Below are 12,772 nucleotides of genomic sequence, written 5' to 3'. Positions count from 1 at the left end.
TGTTATTATCGTCATCTATTTGTTTTCTTTGGATTATATAACTGATAGCAATCAGTCCATAAACCCACATACAACTCTTTGTTTTCTTTGGATTATATAACTGATATTTTCCCTGTATTGATGCATGCAATGTTTCTGTTATGCCTTTTCACTTTCTTGAAGTTTGTACTTCTGCATGCCTAGAAGCAATCAAACCACCGAGAAGATTGTTGATTTAGTTTTTCTTTCACCAGATATCATGATAGATATCCTTCTGGTAGAACAGGTGTACATATATGTCCCAAATTGCTAGCTTTTTCCTCTAGATGTGTAAGCATCAGATAAACTGAATCTAAATGTAATTATGCCACTATTCTAATTTATAAGCCTACCCAGCATGTTATTTAAACTTTTTATTTCAACAGTGGTACCTATGTTGGATCCTTTTCTTTATGACAGTGGTATGTGCATTAACACTTCAGTTTGTACTAAGTACATGCACAGAATTTCCATAAAATGGCTGAGGGTGTCACCTGGATATGTACCTGTATATAATGTTAAGAGCCGAGCCGTTGTAAACCTACCATATTTCATGTGAATCCTGTCCCGTTTTATGATTTCCAAAGTTCTACTTTTATGGTCAAATTCCAGCAAATCTTCTTGTTTGTATTCTAAAATGTGTCACTTTCACATTGTTTAGGTTGTTTTGAATTGGTAATACTTGCAAGCTATTATGATTTTCTAGCTTTAATATCTAAATATGTGAGTTGTTGACTACTGTTAACATGGTAAAAAAAAAAAACAAACAAAACTTGGTTAATTTGTTCTGATGTTCACTTGCTGATTTGCATATGCAGAGGCTCAAAGGCCATACGATGAAGATGTGTTTATGGAGGAAGATGAAGCTCCGGAAGATTTGAGGAGAAACAAGATGACACTGGTGGTTGGTCAGACGTTGTGGACTCCGGAAAGGATGAACAGATTAAGAGTGAAAATGAAGATGTTGTTGCTCGATTTTGGCTTTATTTGCACCCCCATGCTGTGAATATTTATGTTAATCCATGAACTATAGCTAATTAAAAATAAGACATGAGCTACACATTTTATACTTTATGCACTATATAGCATAAAATATAAAATGTGCATCTCAATTTTTTTTTAAATAAAAACAGTCATTTGCGTCGCAGATTAGCTAAAACTGCGACGCAAATGACTTTTTTTTTTAACATGCTGAAAAGTCATTTGCGTCGCACTTTAGCTAAAGTGCGGCGCAAATGACTTTTCAGCATGTTAAAAAAAAGTCATTTGCTTCGCAGTTTTAGCAAATCTGCGACGCAAATGACTTTTCAGCATGTTAAAAAAAAGTTCATTTACGTTGCAGGTTAGCTAATCTGCGACGCAAATGACTCTTATTTGCGTCGCCCAAAAGTGCGACGCAAATGACTTTTTTTATTTGTGTCGCAGCCAGTTGCTTCGCACATTGGGCTTAAATTACCGACGCAAATGACTGTTTTTCCACTAGTGTGTTTTAGGAAAGGAAACGGGCTGTGATAGATGGGCTTTTTAAGCCATCCGAGTTCGTTAGGGCTCGAAAACTGCAGATTAATTATTTTCGACTTTTGTTTGTAATTCCGTTTCGTATTAGGGTTTTGTGTTAACTATTTAAACACTTTATTTTCGTCATTAGAAACCAACTATTCTTTTGATAATAAAATTCTGAGAGTTTATCTCTTTTCTTGTGGATTTCGGGGCTTTTACAGATTTATCGCTCGTAAATCTGTTCGTTCGTTCTAAAGATTAATGCTTGTTTTCTTTGGTAATTCGGACCTCGTCAAGTGGTATCAGAGCAGGCTTTCTCCTGTTTCTTGTCGTATCTTGATTAGCCATGGGAGAACCAGTGACCAGAGCAGATCTTGAGGAGGTTACCGCGGCTTTTACCACGGCCCTATCTGCTTTGACTAATCAGATGACAGCGTTAACAACGCAGTTGAACGTTGTACATAATACTGTGAATCATCGGAGGAACGGGAGAGGGATTCCGACTAGGGCACCGCATAGGAACCTACGTAATATCACTGCTAATAGTTCGAGTTCCGAAGAAGAAGAGCCCCTCGAGGAAGAAATAAGTAACGATGGAAATAATCATCATAAACATGATTATCGGGTGAAGGCTGATATTCCATTGTTCTACGGAACCATGGGGGTGGAGGAGTTTCTAGATTGGCAGATTGATGTTGATAGGTTTTTCGAAGTCATGGAAGTTCCTGAAAATAAGCAAGTTAAGATGGTGGCGATTAGATTAAAAAGTATTGCTGTTGTTCGGTGGGATAAGTTGGTTGTGCAGAGGCAGAGGCAACGGAAGGGGCCAGTCAAGACTTGGCGAACAATGAAACATACTACTACATTTCTAATCAGATGCAACGTCTAAAATCGTTGCATTAGGCATGAAAATCCGTTGCATTAGACCTAATGCGACGACAAATGACCCTTGCATCCAGTGGTGTTGCATTAGGCCTAATGCAACGATCAGTGATCTGATGCAACGAAAACTTACTACCGTTGTATTAGTTGAACACCTAATGCGACGATCCTTAAATGGGATTTCGCATTAATTACTCCCTCCGTCCCTTAATACTTGACCTGTTTCTAAAAATGAAAATATTCTAACAATATTATATTATTTCTCACTCCCCCCTATTAACCCACCTACCCCCTACTCCATACAAAAAATAATTAAAAATTCAACCCCTACTCTCCCTCAACCCTACCTCTTTACACATTTCCCACTAACTACATTAAAATAATACCCCACTACCAACTACCACCTATTAAACTAAATAAGTCAATTCAAGTCCCTTATACTCTGTGCCGGTCAAACCGGGTCGAGTATTAAGGGACAGAGGGAGTAGCTCTTTAGCTAATGCGACGGTTATTGTAGCTAATGCGACGGTTTTGTAGCTAATGCGACGGTTATTTTTGCTAATGCGACGGTTATTTTTAGCTAATGCGACGGGTATTTTAGCTAATGCAACATTAATGCGACGGATATCTACGATGGCTTAATGAAATAATGCTACGGTAATTTATTGTCAAAAAAATCCGTTACACGCCTAATGCAACGAGTTCAATTTATTCATAATAATAATAATAATAATAAATAATAATAATAATAATAATAATAAATAATAATAACAATAATAATAATAATAATAATAATAATAATAATAATTTATTGTGCGTTTTGTGTTATCGCCTTGCGATTCCTATGTTCCCTCCTGACTTTACTTGTCCTTGCTGCTCTTCGAAAATCATAGATCGTTTCGGGGATCACGAAGTGCACTGTGGTAATGATGTTGGCCTGAAATTCCGCCATAACTTGGTTCGAGATGTGTTAGGGGATATCTGTTCGCAGGCTGGGGTTGTTGTGCAGAAGGAGGTGCCTTTGGGATTTCTGTCTAAGAAAGGGAGAGATCTCCGTCCTGCAGACCTTCTTGTCTACTCTTGGGACAAAGGGAAAAATGTATGCTTAGATGTCACAGGTATCTCTTCCTTCACCGGTCCAGGAGTTGATGCTTTTTCTCCTGGGGTTGCTGTTGCTAATGCTGTTGCCAGGAAGAAGAAGAAGTATGAAGCGAAGTGCATAGACAACGGATATGGTTTTATCACTTTTGCTTTCTCCACATTTGGAGAACTGGGGAGTGATGCCCTCGAGTTCATGTCTAGGGTCTCACGGGTTGCTCAGAGTAACACGGCTGCTGCTAATATTCGTTCTTTTCTTTTTCATCGTTTGTGTTTTGCTTTGAATAAGGGTGTCGGAGCCCAATTAGTGGCTAGGCTCCCATCCAACTTTGTGTAATCGTTTCTTTAAGAATAAGAATAAGAATAAGAATAACAATAACATATAATTTAATAAAGGATGCCATAACAAAAGATTTCCATTGACTTAAAGAGTAATATTACAATATTAGTGCCCATAGGACACATGCATTACAAATAGTTGTTTACTAATTAATATAGTGATTTTAATGATAAAAATACATAAAATTTAAATCCAGAAACAAATTCAACATTATAAGAAATCACAAAATGGCCAAAGCACAAACAAGAGCCTCCATCGTCTCATTTGCTAGATCTACATTTCTTCTCCATTTATCTCACCATGCTCCTGCAAGTTTAAATCACGAATGGACACAAGTTAAAGATTGTACACTAGCTAAAACATGATAAATAATATAATAACCTTCATGTTTACTCAAATAAAAACATGAAATTGGACAAAAAAGTAAGCAATACCTAGATACGACTATTTTAAAATGAAAATCTCAATTCCTTAAAATGACTCCAATCAAATACAGCTTATTGTTTTGGGATGGAGGAAGTAGAAATTGTGTTTGAAGTTTGAACCAAGCTGAGCAGGAACTGCCTGTACTTGTGAAAGGCACCATGTCAAATCAACCAAACTAAAGGAGGCCGGAAGGGAAGGGGTGGGGATTAATCGAGAAGAGAAAAGCAACATTAGCTACCTCTCATATAGTGTTATAGTGACAGTCAATTAAGGAAGGTGCCTCAGAATCCCAACATCTTATGAGTTGACTCCACAGGATTGTTCTTGATCTCCCTCGTCCACCTCTGAACCTGCTGCCTTTTACCATAAAAAAGGCTTAATGCATCACACTTCCTGTCTACCAAAGGCTATCATGACCAATGAAATACAGTAGTACCAAAAAAGAAAGCAGAAGACTTTGTATAAAAATACTTTGTAGTATGCACTTGCGCATTGAAGCAACCAGCACAGGACTTGCGAGATGTAAGCACAGATAGAAATACCCTATATTCTTAAAAGGCCATATTTATCATTCACACTCGCTAACAAGCCTGCAAGAGAAGTCTTCTCAACCACAGGACATCAACTGAAACTCTTTTTTTTTCAAAAACAAAAAAAGCAACTTACTTAAACACTCACCTCTCTCTCAGAAAAAGAGACTTGGGGTATGGTAGCAGAGAAAAAGGGAACAAGAGCATGTAAGGGGAGGGGAAAGGGGTTGTATGGGGAAGATAAACGGATAACTTGAATGAAACTAGTAATCTACAAGCCAAAAATATAAGGGAGGAAAACCCAAGCCAAATGCCTGACAAATTTCCATGGCATCCAAGATATCAAACCAGAGATCATAAGAGTTGCATTGTTTAAGTAGTCCACTAGTACGTACTTCCCATGTCCCTAAATACTGGTACAATATTTCAGAGCATACCTTAAGTTATTGAATGATACTACCTTCAACGTAAGACGTTACTGAAAGAAACTTGATCACTGAGAAAAGTCAGACTACAAATAATAATAGGCTAACTGTGTCAAATCAAATTGAACAGAAGCCTATGCAATTTCAGCGTAGCATTCAGACATGGGGAAGCAAAACGAAACAAATCAAAAAAATACCCAACTAAGGTAATGACCCTCAGCCAATCTAAGTTTTACTTTAGAAGAACAAGTTGAAATCAATTTCGTGCTAAAGTATTCAAATTGACAAGCAAAGATATGCATGAGTACAACGATATACAAGTGCTTTACATTATTATTTGAGCAGCAAAAAAATAGATCAATGAGGTCTATTATGTGTTAGATTAATTATTAAGCACTCTTGTAAGCAGCGTCCTAAGATGAGTCTAGTGACTTCAGAATTCAGATCAACTCTTGCTTATCAGTTGGAAACTTCTGCAGAGCTTCACACTAGTACCGTAGTAGTACGGAGTATAGCAGAAGCAAAGTATCATAATGAAAATCATGTGTGAATTTTGTTGAGTCAGAACCATTCCATCACTAAGAATTCTAGCTAAAGTAATTTAACTTCTCCTATCCACTTCTGAACATACCTGCACCGTTGCTTTAGGATTCGAGTATATAGTCATAATCTAGTAATTAATGCTTATACAGTAGTCGTTCCAATTAAAATTCAGAATTTCTGAAATATACATAGCAAAACCACTACCTGCAGGAAGCTTGTTTAAGCCATAATGATGTATGACATTTTCCGGATTGTTAACCTTGTTGACCCTAGACAAAAGATGGACATCAGATGATCTGCATGATTTACTAATTATGGACATAAGTAAAGCGCTTTGAATGAATTCTAGAGCAGTATGACTATATATGAGAGGTTGATAATTTAAGAACAAACTATTCTTGCACATGTACAGGCGCCTCCTACCATCTAAAAAGCTTCAAGAAGCCATAAAAATGAAATAATACAAACATGACAAACATGTATCAGATAATCAAATGCATACAAATAAAATGGTCCTTCGCGATCTAGACATATAGGCATATACTTAACAAACTTAAGGAACAACTAGACAAGTTGTTAAACGTTTTAGGAAACTCGTTATCATAAAAAATAAAACAAGGATGTACATAATACTCATTACAGTTTACGCTCATACAGGCCACACATTTTATGCTCGTGCATGACCTAAAAGGAATCAAACATTCATTGAATCACAAAAGTTGGAGGAAAATAACAACAAGAAGCCATCCAAATGCACCCACCATCCAACTGAAATACTAGCAGACAGAAGTTCCACTGCTTTCACAGCAAAAATACCACCTCGAAGTCTACTACAGTAAAAAAATAAATAAACCACGCAACTACAACTTCCTACAGGCAGAGATAAACTGACAGACAACACTTCAAAAGCCATTCTGCAACTCATAAAAATATCTCAAATTAATTTACATTCTTCCTATAAGGGTCGTAGAGATTTTTTTTCAGTCTAACAAACAAGAGAGCCACACATGATCATTATTTATATTCTACCAAGCACTAATACAAAAGGAAGGTATCAGATGTCTAACAATAGGTGAAAGATCGACATAATCATGGAAGGAGTTTTTATATAAGAACCTTCTACTCTATAAAATACTTCAAGAAACCATGTAGATGCGAAAATCAAATTCATCTTTGAAATAGAGTGAACCCATTGAAATTGCAAAGAGCTAACATGTTAAACCCCATCATTGCAAATCATCAAAATCCTAAAAAGGCAAACCCTAAACGCAATTCAGAAATTTGGGCCAGAAATTTATTGAAATAGCAAACCTTGGGAGAGTTTTTGAATTTGTGGTACGGGATTACAGTTTGAATGGGATGGTCGTCTCCTTCGTTCGTCGTCCCCTTCCTTCGTCGTGATCGTCTAATTTGAATTTGTTGCAGACTTTTGGAGTTTTCTTGAGAGAATTTGCGTCCAATTGCTAGACATTGCGAAAAATTGCTTATAAATACTTGCAAATTGCAGCCCTAAATCGTCAATAACTAAACCCTAACTTTGAACATCTTTCTATTTCTTCTCAAATCTCAAAGACTGACGTCTCTTTGTCCCTCTCCTCTCTCTAGAATATTTAGTGTTTTTTATTTTGGTAAACAATTCAAGCTGCGAGCTGAGGCCTGAGTGTTTGAAAATTTTGGGGAAAATAATTCAGTGGGCGGGGGTTTAAATTTTTGGGAATTAATGGGAGGGAAAAGAGTAAGAATGCATGTATTACATCACCGTTACATTATTCAATCTATTGCGACGATTTATCACACCCGTTGCATTAGATCAACTTTCTGATATGTCATAGAGGAAACCGTTGCATTAGCTCTATCTATTGCGACGGTTTTATGTGAGGTGTTGCAATAGGCTTTCCTAAGCCGTCGCATCTTATTAGAAATGTAGTAGTGACAGTTGATGTTGGAGCGGTTTTTTCCCGAGGACTATGAGTATATCTTATACAAGATGTATATTGAGTGTGTTCAGGGAAAGAGAACTATGACAGAATACACAACAGAGTTCTTGCGTTTTTCAGAGCGCACTGAGTTGGGAGAATCTGAGATTCAGAAAGTGGCTCGGTATGTTAGTGGCTTGAAGGGTTCTTTGCAAGAGAAGATGGGTTTGCAGACTGTGTGGTATGTGGCTGAAGCAACAAGTCTGGCCTTGAAAGCAGAACTGATAGAGAAATCCCCTCGAAATTTCTCGTCTTTCAGAATATACTCGCCCCAAAATAACTTTGAGGCCGTAGGTGACAAGGAGAAGAGTGTAGCTGCTAAGGAATACAACCCTACAAGCAAGGGGGCTGGTAGTTCCAGTAGTGCGCAACAGGGTAGGACACCTACCCAAAAGCCGAACAACCCGTATGCTAAACCCGGCGGAGACACGTGCTATCACTGTAATGGCAAGGGACACATGTCCAACATTTGCCCGTCTCGGAGAGTAGCTGCTATTTTGGAAGGAGATAGAGAGGAACCTGAGTTAGAGAATGGTGAGTATGGAGACGTGGAGTTTGCGGAAGAGAAGTCTGATGAGAGGGTTAACTTTGTGTTGCAGAGAGTTCTTTTTGAAGGAAATAATGCCCTTGGTCCAAGCATGTATTCAATGCAAAGTCTAATAAATGCGGTTCAGTATTAATTATACAAGTTAATAATTCAGTGAGATCAAGTGAACTGTATGCCTAGCTAGAGGCCGCTTCAGTTCAAGTGGCATTAATAATATTAATCCACAGCATACTCTTGACTGAACCCGTAGGGTCACACAAATAGTACGTGAACGGATCAAGTATTTAAAGGAATTAAATACTCCATTTATGGATATTTAGAATCGGACGGATCTCGGTTCCAGTGGGAGCTGAAATCGTCAAAGGCAAATTATGAATACTCCGGAAACGATGATATTGCCGAAAACGGAAATATGGATCGTATCGGAAATACAAATATTATCCAAGTCGTAGATGTTGCCGGAAACAGAAACATGGTACGTATCGGAAAATATTATCGGAAATGAAAATATTGCCGGAATCAGAAATATTGCCGGAAACGGAAATATTGTCAGAATATGAAATATTATCGGAATCGGAAAATAATACCGGAATCGGAAATATTAAATATTTGTTCGAAACGGAAATTAATTCCCGAATCGGAAATATTAAATATTGTTCGAATCGGAAATGAATTCCGGAATCGGAAAATTAATCGGAAGCGCGTCGTACGAAATAAACATCGGACGAGCTTGCTAGACGCAAGGCCCATCACGAAGCCAAGCCCACGCCTAGCATGCCCAGCGCGCAAGGCAAACGCAGTAGCAGCCAAGGCACGCAAGGCCCATGAAGGAAATAATGCCCTTGGTCCAAGTATGCATTCTATGTTAAGTCTAATAAATGCGGTTCAGTATTAATTAACAAGTTAATAATTCAGTGAGATCAAGTGAGCTGAATGCCTAGCTAGAGGCCGCTTCAGTTCAAGTGGAATTAATGATATTAATCCACAGCTTACTCTTGACTGAACCCGTAGGGTCACACAAATAGTACGTAAACGGATCAAGTATTTAATGGCATTAAATACTCCATCTATGAATATTCGGAACCGACGGATCTTGGTTTCAGTGGGAGCTAAGATCGTCACAGGCAAGAAATGAATACTCCGGAAACGATGATATTGCCGGAAACGGAAATATGGATCGTATCGGAAATATGAATATTATCCAAGTCGTAGATGTTGCCGGAAACGGAAACATGGTACGTATCGGAAAATATTATTGGAAATGGAAATATTACCAGAATCGGAAATATTGCCGGAAACGGAAATATTGTCAGAATCGGAAATATTGCCGGAATCGGAAAATAATTCCGGAAACGGAAATATTAAATATTTGTTCGAAACGGAAATTAATTCCGGAATCGGAAATATTAAATATTGTTCGTATCGGAAATAGATTCCGGAAATGGAAATTTAATCGGAAGCGTATCGTACGAATTAGCATCGGACGAGGCTTGCCGGACGAAGGCCCAGCACGAAGCCGGGGCCATCGCCCAGCAAGCGTGCGCGCCACAAGCCCAGCCAAGGCAGCGCCCAGGCCTACCGCAAGGCAGGCCCAGCGCGCGCCAAGGGCCACGGCTGCGTGGGCCGTGCTGCGCGGGCTGCTGCTCGCACGCATGGGCAGCCCTTGTGGCTGCCGTGTGTGTGTGAGTTTGTGCTCATGCATGATTCCTGAATCTGCAAGAGTCAGTGTATGATTAAATGTCTATTCCTAATTGGATAAATTAATTAAATAGAATTCATGTAGGATTCTAATTCCAATTAATTCGCATCCTACTAGGATTACGATTCCTTTTCCATAACTCTATAAATAAAGGCCTAGGGGTCATAATTTATACACAAGTTTCAAAGTATTCAAAAGTGAGTTTTTTGAGAGAAAATTAAAACACATCTTGCTCATAAAAGTGCCGAATTTTCTAGTACCTTAAGGGCGATTCTAGTTGGTCAATCTTAAGGCGGATCCGGACGTGCTGTGGACTATCTACGGAGGGACGACACTTGGAGTCCTAAAGACTTGTTCTTGTTCGGTTCGGGCGCAGCTAGGGAAGGCACGCAACAAAGAGTATGCATCTAATTATGCTATATGATTATGTGTAAATAATATGTTTCCTGGGTTAATGGTTGTTTCCGCATGATCTATGTAAATGTCATATGTATCATAACCTAACAGTGGTATCACGAGCCCCTTATTATTTTCATAATCTAAATGGCATGAACATGGTTAAATATTACAAATTTGCAAGAATTAAAAGGGGTGATTAATTTTCGTAATTGTTAATTAATTGCAAATTGCGTTTATTTAATTATATGTACGCAGTTTTTCGGCAGTTTCTTCATTACTCATCCGAATTGAGTGATTTTTGTGTCAATTCCGCATGTAAAAGGCATTCTAAAATTTTGACAAAAATAGTATTTTTCTGCCGAACCCAGAATTCTCAAATTCGAAGCCTAACTATGACTTTTCGAAGGTTTTAGTTTTTCGAATGCAAAATTTCGTAAATTTAAGATGTTAAATTAAATATTTGCGATTCTTGTTGATAAATCTTGAATTTTTGATTGACCTACTGCATATGTTTAACAAGTTTGAATGCCTAGTCTTGTTAATTATGCAATCTAATTTGTAATTATGATTAATTTGTTGAAAATTAGAATAATTTAGAATTAGTTTGATTTTCATAATTAATTGTAATTTAATTAGAAACCTATGATTAAAAACCACCATAAAAATTGTAAATTTACGATAAATTTTAAATTTTTATGACCTAGACTTGAATCCATATCAATCGGAAATCAATTGGATAATAAATTTTCGATTTTTCGCCCTAAAATTATGAAATTAATAATATTTATTAATTTGTCATTAATTTTAAATATAAATTTTAAATTTTTATGCGATTCGTTCAAATAACTTGCACGCACGAAGCAATGGACGCTTCGTGTTACCCTTAAGGGGTGTTGTATAATGCGGGCATGCGACGACGAGCAAGGGAGCTCGTCGCCCGTGCGGCACGAATGCAATGAGCAAGGGCGTAGTGCACGAGCACAAGGCAGCAGCCCTGCCTTGTGTCGTGTGCCACGAGCAATGAACGAATGGGCATGGGCGAAGGGCGAGCCAAGGCAGTCGCGTGTGGGCAGCAAGCGAGCTGCGCCACAACGCGCGCTGCCTCGCACAAGTGCGCGCAGCCTCGCGCGCAGCGAGCGCAAGCTCGCGTGCCACGAGCGCTGCGCCCAGCACTGCTCGCGCGCGCAGCGCGCGATGTCGCTCGCCCAGCGAGCGATGTCGCGCACCAGCGAGCGATGGCTCGCGCCAGCGAGCGATGGCTCGCGCGCGCAGCGCGCGATGTCGCTCGCCCAGCGAGCGATGTCGCGCCCCAGCGAGCGATGGCTCGCGCGCACAGCGAGCGAGCCAGCGCGCCCAGCGAGCGATCTCGCGCGCGCACTGCGAGCGATAGCTCGCGTGCGATGGGGCGCTGTGCGGAGGCTTGCGATGAGACAGCAGCAGCTATGCGACGAGCGCATGGGCTGCGCGCACATGGCCAGCAATGGCTGTGTGCGTGCGGCCCATGGGCGTGCAACGCGTAGGGTGTTTGCGTTACGATTAGATCGTTTTGAATGTTTAATTTGAAAATTTCAGTTCACGTAATTTTAATTAATTTTAAAATTAATAATTTGAATTAATTTCTTGGATTTTAATTTTGAATATTATAATTATAATAAATGGAATTTATTCTAATTATTTTACTAAAATTAAAATCATGAATTAATTTAAATGCGACTGAAATTAAATTAAATTTTTGGATTCAATTATAAATTTATATGAGCTTTAAATTTTAATTAAATTTGTATGTTTCCGGTTAGACTAGAAATACAATTTTATGTTTAAAATTAGTAAAGCATATGAATTTATTGGTTTAAGTGGGAGCGCTTTTTAGTCATAAACTCTTGATTAGGTCTACAAATCCTTAAGGTTAAAACAACTCGATTAGAATTAATAAGGACTGAATAATTGGTAGATTATTGGTGACCTTGATTAATTGCTGCAAATGTTTACGTGATGCATAATGTGTTTTACTAACCAGCTATGTGGGCCATTCATGATAATGAATGGGTGAATGGTATATATTGTATATGTACTGTTTTGCAGGTTATGAAGTGACTAGTATGGCCCAAATAGGATAGAAAATATGGTCTGCGTACCATTAATTTGAATGTAATTGGTCTAAAGCACCAAAGTTAATTTTTAATTCAAAATGGTCTGCGTACCATCAAATAGTTGTAATTAGTTATAGCTTATCCTATTTGAAGAAAATGGTGCCTCCCACGGAGATTTTCAAGACGGACTTTGAAGTCAAAGCTTCAAGATGAAGTCGGGCCATACTAGATCACAAATATCTTATGCATGTTTTAAGTTATTTATTGCTTTAAATATGTCTTAAAATGCATGAGATCAA

At 38.5% G+C, this 12,772-nt stretch overlaps 1 long non-coding RNA gene across 3 annotated transcripts; it reads right to left on the bottom strand.

The window, feature by feature from the left end:
- Nucleotides 1-3,913: 3,913 nt before the first annotated feature.
- LOC130459434 (uncharacterized) lies at nt 3,914-7,499 on the bottom strand. Of its 3 annotated transcripts, XR_008918828.1 has the most exons (5): nt 7,074-7,499; nt 5,967-6,031; nt 4,503-4,621; nt 4,273-4,402; nt 3,914-4,144 (listed from the first exon to the last, which is right to left on the bottom strand). It is a non-coding gene; the product is annotated as an uncharacterized lncRNA (long non-coding RNA). The 3 variants fall into 3 exon arrangements; XR_008918827.1 differs by having other exon boundaries at nt 4,273-4,621; XR_008918829.1 differs by lacking the exon at nt 4,273-4,402.
- Nucleotides 7,500-12,772: the final 5,273 nt, after the last annotated feature.

The sequence above is a fragment of the Spinacia oleracea genome, chromosome 4, assembly GCF_020520425.1.
Source record: "Spinacia oleracea cultivar Varoflay chromosome 4, BTI_SOV_V1, whole genome shotgun sequence".
NCBI lineage: Eukaryota > Viridiplantae > Streptophyta > Magnoliopsida > Caryophyllales > Amaranthaceae > Spinacia > Spinacia oleracea.
This window is presented reverse-complemented; position numbering and strand designations above follow the sequence as displayed.